Source organism: Euprymna scolopes, chromosome 46, assembly GCF_053919585.1.
Source record: "Euprymna scolopes isolate OS-2025 chromosome 46, ASM5391958v1, whole genome shotgun sequence".
Classification (NCBI taxonomy): domain Eukaryota; kingdom Metazoa; phylum Mollusca; class Cephalopoda; order Sepiida; family Sepiolidae; genus Euprymna; species Euprymna scolopes.
Window position 1 is genome coordinate 166,117,839 of NC_136527.1, and position 11,968 is coordinate 166,129,806.

Below are 11,968 nucleotides of genomic sequence, written 5' to 3' on the forward strand. Positions count from 1 at the left end.
TTCAATCATGCTTAAAGAAAATCATATTTCATTAAATTCCAATGATAGGGTTCAATCATGTTCAATGAAAAGGATATTCCATTAAAATTCAATAGCAGTGTTCAATCATGTTAAGAAAAATTATACTCCATAAAAATTGATGAATAGGGTTCAATCAGGAACATCTGCAAAACAATAAAATTCTGCATTTTAGTATTTGCATTCACATATTTTTATTCTGCTTATTGTTGTCAATATTATTGGATTGAACTCACAACCTTAGATTAATTTCATCGAAAACATCATAGGAGTCATGTTAAAAATAACCTTTTCCAAACATTACACTGAACCAGTCGATACAGGTGTTGCTTATAATATAATAGAGTTGAAATTCTATCTGGAGTTTTTATATGATTTTCATCGTGGTAATAAAATACACACACATGTATATATGAATGTGATAATGAGAGTAAATTACAAAAATCCATGAAATATTTGCCTTCTTTAAACACATACACATATGATGATAAAGAAATGAAATTCTATACATTTTACCTTCTTCAAACTCATACACATGATTCATATATGAACAAATGCAAAGTGATCATGAAGAACCAGTCGATACAGTACCCATATTGTCATTTATTATCCTCTTACAGAACACTTTAATCAGTCATTAAATTGACGTTATGTGACTGAGAATTGTATGCGTTTCACATATCATCTCTTCAGGAAATGTTAAAATATGTTGCAATTAAATTTTTGACACCAGTTTTAAGGACATTTTAATAATTACTTTTTAAAAAACAGTAACAACTTTTTAGTAAATGTAAGACAATTGTAATTCTGGTATATTTTTGTGAGTGAAATAATTTTCTGTTTGAAATTTTACACATCTATGTTAGATCTTTGTTATTTCCATTCATATATTCCTGTATATCTGCTTCTGTTTATAATTTGTTTTATGGTGAACGTCAATTAACCGTTAATCTATGAACCCCAAACAAAAAATTATATCAATTTAAAAGCTTTTTAAACTTGCAAAAAGGTTATTCCTATTCTATAAAAATACTCTACACGAATATTGTTGTCAATTGTTTTCAATCTTTTTATCATAGAAGAAAGACTTTTTTTTAATATTTTTCAGAAAATATTTGAAGCATTTTTGTATTAAAACGTTAACTTACAACTGATAATAAATCGAGTTAATTTTGAAATGCTCAAGTTTATACAACTTGCATTTCTTAGTTGAACAAAAAAATATGTTTTAAGTCTTATTTTTGGTGTATGTAATTCTTAGAAAATTTGGGAGAGAGGGAGAAAATGATAGACGACATTGTAAAACATAGGTTATTGATGTGTTTATTGCAAAGTTAATTAAAACAATTAAAATGGACTTTTTGTCAAACATAACTCAATCCCTACACAAACTAACATCGTGCTGTTATAGTTTATAATATTTATATACTTTTAATACCGTTGGCTAACTTCATGGTGAAAAAGGGAGCAGCTATGCATAAGTCTCCCCTGCCAGTAGATAGTCTCTCCATCATCAAGACTCCTACAGTACCTCCACGTTGTCCAGACACGGTAACTTGCGGCCCCAGGCTACACCTGTAGGAGATCTCAGAGTAGTAGGAGACCCCAGAGGTAGTGCGTTATATCTCACCGATGTATGGACACACCCTAGCACACTAGCAACCCCTGCCCTACTGTCTTGTGGGTGCCCTTGCTTAAGCGAAAACTAAGGGAAGCAACTCCAAAATCAAACACCACTGCCTTGTGGGGTTTATCACAAAAGGCTAAGAGATGGGAATTCTGACTTCAAATTTTACTGCTGCCTTGCAGTTTTCCTTAAAAGGCTATGGAACCTCATCCAGAAAGAAAAGGTGTAGTAGCGGATACGATAGGGCGACTGTTTACCTCAGTGAGATTACTCTTGGGCAGAAGCTGCACTTACTCTGCTGCCAATCGTCGAGGGTTCACTCCACTGGAAATGAGCATTTGAGGTTCAGAGGATACTTATCTGATGCACAACAGATACTACACCTAAACTGCGCAAGCAAGTTAGGAGCCAAAATGGAAAGTCCTGTACTGAAGGATAAAGCACTGAGGCCCCAACTAGTCATTGTCAAGGCTGTCGGACTGCATGATGATGATGATAATGATGCGTTTAAGATTTAAATGAATGTATTGATATTCATAGAGATAGTTTACTTGACGAAATGTAGCATCCCTCTACCTGTTCTAAAAGTATGTTAACGGTGAATGCTCCGACGAACTGCAAGCACTTGTACCCTTCTTGACGTAAAAAAAACCAACAAACCCAACAAGCAGCAAAATCCCACCCCTTCACAGTTGATATCCCTTGATGTAAGAGAACCTTTTACTCCATTAGTTTCTTCCCCAGAACCGCTAGATTTTGGAATTCCCTTCCAGGTTCCTGCTTCCTCAACTGTACTGACATGCAGAAGTTCAAGTGTAACGTGAACCGACATTTTGCTGCCCAACTCCCACATAGTACTACTGTAGCTTATGACCCTGATAGTAGCCCCCTACATCAAAGTGGCGATGTGCCTTGTTTGGGGTGAAAATGTAATATATATATATATATATATATATATATATATACATTCATAGAGATAGGTTATTTGACAAAATAATTTTAAAATGTAATGCAATCATGATAATGTTAGATAATTTTTAATATGTATTTTATTGGATTCAAATAAAAACGTTAGTGTAACAACTGCTGACTAAAATAGTTAATTATTAATAAGATACTTCTAATACACTGTTATTTACTTTATAAACCATTTACATTCACACCAAATAAAGAGCATTGAGACATAATTGGATGCTATGTGAGAGAGAGGCATACAAATAAAGGCACCGTAAGTAATTAAACTAAATGTAAAAAATTGTTTCCCACTTTTTTTACGATCACTAATGTAAACAGGTGTTTATGTGAAACACTTTACGTGCATGCGGCTAAATGAATAGTTTTGTTTTTTCATCCTAAAATTTGTTTTTTTTTTAAGGAGAATAAAAGGAACAACACTGGGTTACGGTGTAGAGTATGGAGTGATGTCCCTTGAAAAGGGTTGACAGAGTTTGGACACGTGTTGAGTCTGTACGTAAATTCTCCTCTTGTGAAACAATGTCGGACAAACCAGAGTAGAATTCTACAGATTGATCATCCCCACTCAGCCGGTAAACCCACTATTGAAGTGAGTAATGTTTTGTTGTGTTGCTCGGTATTGCGATGTTGTCATGTGTTTGTGTTTGTCAATAAATATTTGTCTATTGTACTTGTGTTACATTTTGTATTTATTTATGCTGGTAGGTAGTTTTGTATGAACCTTAACACTTACCACAAGGGATGACAGCCTGTGTGTTCTTTGGGGAGGGTGCATATATTAATCATACATTCTAGTTTTTGTGGTTTTAAGTAAAAAACACCTCCCATCATAGGTAATAAAATTTCAATTTAAATGATATTTTTTGTTGTTTAAAATAAAAACACCTCCCATCATAGGTAATAAAATTTCAATTAAAATTATATTTTTTGTTGTTTTAAATAAAAAACACCTCCCATCATAGGTAATAAAATTTCAATTTAAATTATATTTTTTGTTGTTTTAAATAAAAAACCCTCTCCTCATAGGTAATAAAATTTTAATTAAATCCTATTTTTTGCTATTTTTAATTAAAAAGAAACACCTCCCCTTATTAGTAATAATATTATTTAGAAAGCTATTCTTACCATGAGAAAGGAGATCCTTGCTTATTAATTTATACTTTAAACTAACGAATAAATATAAGGAATATTTTCTGTGTTATAACTTATTTACTTTTTAAAAAATTAGTACGTTACTTTAGAAGAAAAAATTGTTGATACAAAATGGTCATCTCGGACGTTTCGATAATCGTCTAAAAAATTGCGAAAACAAAAAAATACTCATAGAAAACCAATAAGAATCAGGATGACAGCTTTTGCAAAATTTTATGTCAAATGATTTTTACAATATCTCTTGTTTTTTTTTTTTGTTTTTTTTCATTTTTAAGTGAAAGTACAGAATAGTTAACAGCATATGACATCTAATCCCCATCTAAAAAACGTAAGAAACCAAAAACTAATATGAATCCCCCGTCTCCTCCCCCTGCAACAAAAATTTGAAACTGCGAACGATTACAAGTATCATTGACTGCTAACTGGTCATAAAGTGGGTGCTAATTTTACATTAACTTATATAGGAAAGTGATCCCCACTCTAAAATTTGAAATAATTATTATAAATTCATAATTCCTTTAGTGGGTATTTTTAAGGCTGTATAAACTTAATAGTCGAAAAATAAACTCCATTTTTTGGGGGGAGGGGTTTAAACTATGCTGGGTTAGATTGTAATGAGTTACGGATATTGTTTTCTACATCAAGTAATTGCTAATTGATGATAATTGATCATTTTATGTAAACTTTATAAAAGAAAATTATGCATATTTTAAAATATTACAAATTGGATGAAACATAAAAATTTAAAAGGAATTCTTCAACGATATAATAGTTTTTTTGTTTTAATCTTAAAACAATGAAATACAAAAATAGTTTTTAACAAAAAACTTAATTCGATCAATTTCAAATTAAATTATTTTTTTCCCAGAAATCACACAAGTTTTACAAATATAATCATATTTTGGTGCTAACGCATTTACTGATCCGCGCTATTTTTTAAATCGTATTACCAACTTTAATTAAAGTTTTATGATATGTTTTTTTTATTTTTTTATTCACTTGTACGGTTAAAGTATAGAATAGGTACAAACACCCCTCCTCATGTTAATAATGGCTTTTTAAATAGTAACGTTATTATTCCAGCACGGATCAATAGGTGCACTAGTACCCATATTTTAACAAAAATCTAAATATCACATCGATTAAAACATTTTAAAGATTTTTTTTAAATTATACTATTATTATCATTATATTTTATGGATTGCAAAAACAAAAATAAATAAACTTATTTTAATGGTTAAAAATATATTAAAAGTTATAGATTAGATTTTTTTAGTGTAAAAAAAAGAAAAAAAATACAAACTTACTTTTCTTTCCAGGAATTCAATACGAATGAAAAAAAGGGATTGTTTTAATAATACTACTATTAATATTAACTGATAAAATATGATGATATAATATTTTATTAGATTACAAAAATAAGTAAACTTATCTTAATGGTTAAGATTATATTAAAATTTATAGATTAGATTTTTAGTGTAAAAAAAAGAAAGAAACGAGACAAACTTACGTATATTTCCAGGAAGTCAATACGAAAAAAAATCGGGATGAATTCGTTTTTCTTTTGTGTTCAAAACAGACCATTTGTTTCGTTTGTTAGAATTTCTTTAGTGACTTTACCGAACTTTTGTTTTGTGTGTTCAATTCATTAAGAAATAAAATATATGAAAATATAAAAGAATCAAAATTAAAAGAGGAAAAACACGATTTAAACGTGAAATTATTTAAAGAGAAAACCAACTGCTAAAGAACCAAGAACTTAAGGTCATCGAAATAACACGGTGTCATCATTATTTCGTTCCTCGTGTAGAAAATGTCCGTTTATTTGTTAAGTTTGCCGAATTGTTTCCCTATCAAGTTTAGATTGTATTTGTCAATGTTTGGAATTTCTTTATAAAATGTCTTTTTTTTTTTTTTTTTTTTTTTTGTATGTCTCATTTATTAAAATAAAAAAGATACATGAAGATTTAAAAATCAGGTTTATTTTATTTTATTTTAATTTCTATTTTATTTTTATTTATTTATTTTTTAGAAGACTGAACATTTCATTATTAATTGGATTAGTCAAACTACTGTTTAAATGGCTAAAAGGATAAAAAATGATCAGATGTATTAACACAAAGCTTAATTCGATCAACTTCGAATTAAATTATTTTCTCAGAAATCACACAAGTTTTACAAAAATAATCATATTTTTAATAAAATCTAAATATCACATTGAATAAAATATTTTAAAGATATTTTTTTAATCATACTATTATTATCATAATTTATTGGATTGAAAAAAAAATAAATAAATAAACTTATTGAAATTTATAGATTAGATTTTTTAGTAAAACACAAAAGAAAAAAAGATACGAACTTACGTATATTTCTAGGAATTCAATACGAATGAATACGGGATGAATTTTGTTTTATAAAATGTCTTTTCTTGTTTTGTTTTGTTTTTTTTTGTTTTTTGTATGTCTTATTTATTAAAATTAATAAGACACATGAAGATTTAAAAATCAGGTTTATTTTATTTTATTATTTATTTATTTATTTTTTTTTTTTTTGAAGTATGTCTCATTTATTAAAATAAATCTTTTTGGAGGACTGAACAATTCATTATTATTTGGATTAGTCAAACTACTGTTAACATCCAAGATGAGAAGTGTAGTCAAAATAAGCGGCAGATTTGCCGTTTATTTGTACAAATAGCCTCGAACCATATAATCACAAAAAGGGACTCTTAAAGGTAAACACCGGTATCGAGCAGAAGTTTGTTTACAAGTTTCACAAAGTTTAAATGGCTAAAATATAATCACGTAATTATTGAAAATGTGATCATGTGATTAAAATTTAATTTTTTTAACCACGGTGTTTAACAAATTTAAAAAAAAATACAAGATGAAGTTTTAAAATGATTAAACGTGTTTTATTTTATAATTTAAAATGAAAAACATTGAACAATAAAAACAACATTTTCAGTACTTATGTATTGTTGGTACCGTGCTGAAATGGTATTGTTATTTTATTGAAAGCCATTCTTAACATGAGGAGGGTGTTTTGTAACTATTCTGTGCTCCCACCATACAATTAAAAAAGAAAAAAAAAAGATATCGTAAAACTTTAATTTAACCTGAAAAACTATTTAAAAATAGCGCGGTACCAAAAATGCATAAGCACCAAATTTTGGTTTAATTTTACAATAGATATTTTTCTCGGATGCATATGACGGCAGATAGTACCGCATTATTTTTATATAGTTTTTATTTTTTCAGTTTAAATTCAAGTTTCACGATTTTTTTTTTATTATATAAAGTTGTAATGTGGAAGCATAAATTAGTTACAAAACACCCTCACCTCCTCATAGTAAGAATGGTTTTCAAAATAACAACGTTATTATTTCAGCTCGGCACCAAAAATCATAAGTATTCAAAATTTCATTTTTATTGCTCAATGTTTTTTTCATTTTAAATTATAAAATAAAATGGGAACTTGTCTTTAATAAAGACATAAAAAATGAAAAACGCAAAAAAAAAGGTTATATTGTACGTATCCATTATGGAATGAAGTTCTCTGGAAAAAACTTTCACTTAATTTGGTCAAGTAGTTTTTTTTTTTTAAGCCAAAAAAAACAAACAATTTGTTATGATACAATATCAATTTTTAAGAAGAAAATCTATTATTTAAGATGTGAAGGATGTATCGGCACTTTAGACTGAGTTATCTCCCCGTGGCGTGTTCTAAAAATCCAAACACGGCCATCTTCAGCGCGCTGTCATATTAACATGCTTTTCCGCTGTAAAAAAAAAAAAAAAAAAAAAACAAAAAAACTTCTCTGAATTCTTTTTTTTAGAGAACTTCAGTCCATAACGGATACGTACAATATAACCTTTTTTCGATATTTTCATTTTTTTAATGTGTTGATTAAACTGTACAAGTACCAATAAAACATATTTAATCATTTTCATAATTTTGGTAACGAAAAATACCTGTGCACATCATTCAACTTTGTTTGGATGACCAATTTTCGAGGTGATGGGTGGGATTCAATCAATAGACACACTAATTCTGCGGTAGTTTTCCAGAGATTTTCATTCATCAATCAATATCGAAAGAAGACACTTTCAGTTGTTGAAGGCGACAGTTCGTCGGATTTCTTACGCTTACGAGATTGATATGTTCATAGCAAACGTTGGTAATGTATACATGCAGATTAGATTATATCAGAACGTTGCAATTGAAGTGGATGATAAACTGGTCGCGAGAATTGACTTTTTGTGGCGTGTATAGAGACGGGCGATTGGGAAAACAGAAACAAGGACGTCCTTACACACGTCTGTGAGAGCGGAAGACATACGGGAGGTAACTGGGAATTAAAGTGGTTTTCTGCTCAGAAGGAGAAGTAGGGTAGAATTTCTGATTTTGATTAAATCATCGGGGTGAGCGCGTATGCAGACCATACACTTAGAAATAGCACGTCCGAGTCATCCACATTTGAGACGATTGCAAAGGTCAACACAACCGCAATGCAATGGAAGGGCCTCACTCTGGGGAAACGACCTAACCCCGACGTTAACTCCGACGTCAGGTAAGTATGAAGGTATTTATTTGCTCCCCCACCGAGCAAATTAGGCGCAAGGCCGATTCTTAAAGTGAGGAGTGAAAGGGAAATGGGGACCAACTCCCCTGGGAGTAGGGGAGCTGGATAGTGACAATTAGTATGAAGGGTTGCCCCTACATTAACCAAGGTCTTTGCTTGACACTTGCTGCCCAGACCCCGAAAGGCCCGGGCCTGTTGTATTTATTTGCTACCCCACCGAGCAAATTAGGCACAAGGCCGATTTTTAATGTGAGGAGTGAAGGGAAAAAGGGGACCAGCTCCCGAGAGGTGGGAAATGGGAGCTGGTTAAAGGTCAGGTATATGGGGTTGCCCCCACATCTGGTCTTTGTTTGCAGTAGGTATTTATTTACTCCCCCACCAATTTTTAATGTGAGGAGTAAAGGGAGGGGGAGGGAAAAAGGGGACCAGCTCGCATTTCCCACCTCTCCGGAGCTGGTCCCCCTTTTCCCTTCCCCCTCCCTTTGGTCTTTGCTTGCAGTATCTGTCGGAACAGATGGTATTTATATCTCCCCCACCGAGCAAATTAGGCACAAGGTCGATTTTTAATGTGAGGAGTGAAGGGAGGGGGAAGGGAAAAAGGGGACCAGCTCCCGAGAGGTGGGAAATTGGAGCTGGTTAAAGGTCAGGTATATGGGGTTGCCCCCACATCTGGTCTTTGCTAGTCATAGCTTGCAGCATCTGCCGGAACAGATGGTATTTATTTGCTCCCCCACTGAGCAAATTAGGCACAAGGCCGTTTTTAATGTGAGGTAAAAACCAGCTCCCCTAAATACCAAAAATAATAATTGTCCCAGTATAGAGGGTTTCCCCTCCATTGACTGGCACAAACCATCTTAAGTGCAGCATCTGCCGGAACAGATGGTATTTATTTGCTCCCCCACTGAGCAAATTAGGCACAAGGCCGTTTTTAATGTGAGGTAAACACCAGCTCCCCTAAAAGGGGTCACTCTGGTTACCAAAAATAATAATTGTCCCAGTATAGAGGGTTTCCCCTCCATTGACTGGTACAAATTATCTTAAGTGCAGTATCTGCCGGAACAGATACTACACTTTGATCTTGTCGCCCGTGCCACGAAGGGCCCGGGCCAGACTTACGTCAGGTAAGTAAAAACGCTATGGCGGTCCACTAGTGTTTTTATATCATACATCTATACTCACCACTGACAGTAATCAATAAAATACTAAATATGTTCCACATAATTCTCACCAATATTAATATATCACAACATTTTATTCACCAATAACAACAATTCATAACAAAAATATTACTATCGTGTAAACTTACAAACGTTTTCACAAAATACCTTAATTCTTAAAGAAACTTATATTTTACTGTAATAGTCAATGCCAAGGTCGTTTACACGTTAACAACATAAATTCATAATCTTTTCAATGTGAACAAATCCAAACGAATAAAAACTTGTAGCATTCAAACCAAATCACAAAACCAAAAAAAACAACTACATTCTTATTGAATCAAATCAAACAACGTTGTATTTGTTTAATTATATCTAAGTATATTTTTATTTAATCAAATCAAACAACGTTGTATTTGTTTAATTATATCGAAGTATATTTTTATTGAATCAAATCAAACAGTTTTGTCTTTGTTTAATTATATCGAAGTAGGTTGAAACAAACGGAAATAAACATTACGATCTGAAGAGTTGCCTTTCCTTAGTTGAGCGGCATTTAAAAATGCCAATAAATTCAATTTCTTTTTATATGTTCATCTCATGAAATAGTTTTTGATTAATATAAATTAAAGTTACTTAAGGCAATCTTTACTGTAAGGCTGCGTAATTGTTCCGACAGATAGAAAGGCAGCATCTAAACAAGTGTAGTCGAGTCTAGTGCACGTCATCGTCATCGTGGTCGTCGTCAGGGGGTACACTTCCTTGCTTTGGTTGGACAGTTATTTTAGGCGACCCACGCTGATAATTAGTGTAAATTATATAAAATATGCTTTTAAAAGTTATATTTGTGACGACAGAAGGAAAACAGGTATATAAACAGCGTGGACACATATTAATATAATTTATTATTTTTTAATGTAATAACGAAGAAAAGAGACATATTAATATAATTTATTATTTGTTATTGTAATATGAAAAAAGAGACATATTAATATCATGAAAAAAACACATAATTATATAACTTATTATGTTTAATGTAATAACGAAAAAAGACACATATTAATATAATTAATTATTTTTAATGTAATATAAAAACACATATTAATATAATTTATCATTTTTAATGTAATATGAAAAAACACATTTTTTTTTTTTTTATTACATTTTCACCCCAAACAAGGCAAATTGCCACTTTGGTGTAGGGGGCTACTATCAGGGGCAACAACTACTGGGGTACTATGTAGGGATTTGGGCAGCAAGGTGTCGGTTCACGTTACACTTGAACTTCTGCACGTCAGTACTGTTGGGGAAGCAGGGACCTGGAATGGAATTCCAGAGTCTTGCGGTTCTGGGGAAGAAACTATTGGAGTAAAAAGATCTTTTACATCTAGGGACCTCTACAGTGTGGGGGTGGGATCTAGTAGCCTGTCGGGTTTGTCGAGGGTGCTCGCGTCGTGGGGGCACAAGTGATTGCAGTTCATCAGAGCATTCACCACTAAAATACTTGTAGAACAGGCAGAAGGATGCAACATTTCGTCGATGGGACAGAGGCTGAAGCTTAGATGCCAGTTCAGGGCCTATCAGATTTGCGACTCTCTTTTGAAACTTGTCAAGGAGCGAGAGACTAGTAGCAGATGCACCAGCCCAGATGTGGCAGCAATACTCCATACATGGGCGAATGGTGGCCTTATAGAGGTACAGGATACTTTCGGGTGTTAGTAGTTTTCTAGCACGGTAGAGAGAGCCTACCTTTCTTGCAGCGGCCCTGGCAATGCCTTCAATGTAATTGTTCCAACTCATGTTTCCTGTGAACGTTAGGCCAAGGAGTTTGAAAGATGGACTCTCAGATAAAGGGTCGTTGGCCATTGCTATTGGTGGTAGAGAGGGTTTCTTGTAATTATTGAATGAAACTAGTTTAGTCTTGGCAGCATTGAACGCGACCAACCACTTTTGTCCCCATTCCACTACAGATTGGAAGTCTTCCTCTAGTGTTTCTGCCATTTCTTTAGAAATGTGTTCATTCGTCTTCCTGTCGTGTCTGCCATAGAGTGTAGTGTCATCAGCATATATACCCATCTCAGAGGCAATGTTGTCGGGGAGGTCATTTATGAATATCAGGAACAATAGAGGTCCAAGGATAGAACCCTGGGGCACTCCCGCATTTATATCATATTGTTTAGATGTGCGACCGTCGAGGACTACCTGGATTTTTCTCTTATCTAAGAAGGATTTAATTATGTTAAGTATTCTACCAGTGATACCGTAAGATCTAATCTTCCTGAGGAGACCCTCATGCCATACCCTGTCAAAAGCCTTAGATATATCTAGAGCTACCGCTCTGCCTTCCCCCGCTTTGTCCAGTGATTGGTATATACGTTCAGAGATCACGGTGAGGATGTCTGCTGTGGAACGGGCTTGTCTAAATCCATATTGTTTGTCAGTCAGTAGTTT

The 11,968-nt window shown here is 32.8% G+C and overlaps 1 non-coding gene across 1 annotated transcript; it reads right to left on the reverse strand.

Annotated features, from left to right (window-relative positions):
* Positions 1 to 8,195: 8,195 nt before the first annotated feature.
* LOC145271723 (U1 spliceosomal RNA) lies at positions 8,196 to 8,356 on the reverse strand. The gene has a single exon (XR_013866107.1). It is a non-coding gene; the product is annotated as a U1 spliceosomal RNA (small nuclear RNA).
* Between the last annotated feature and the right edge of the window lie 3,612 nt (positions 8,357 to 11,968).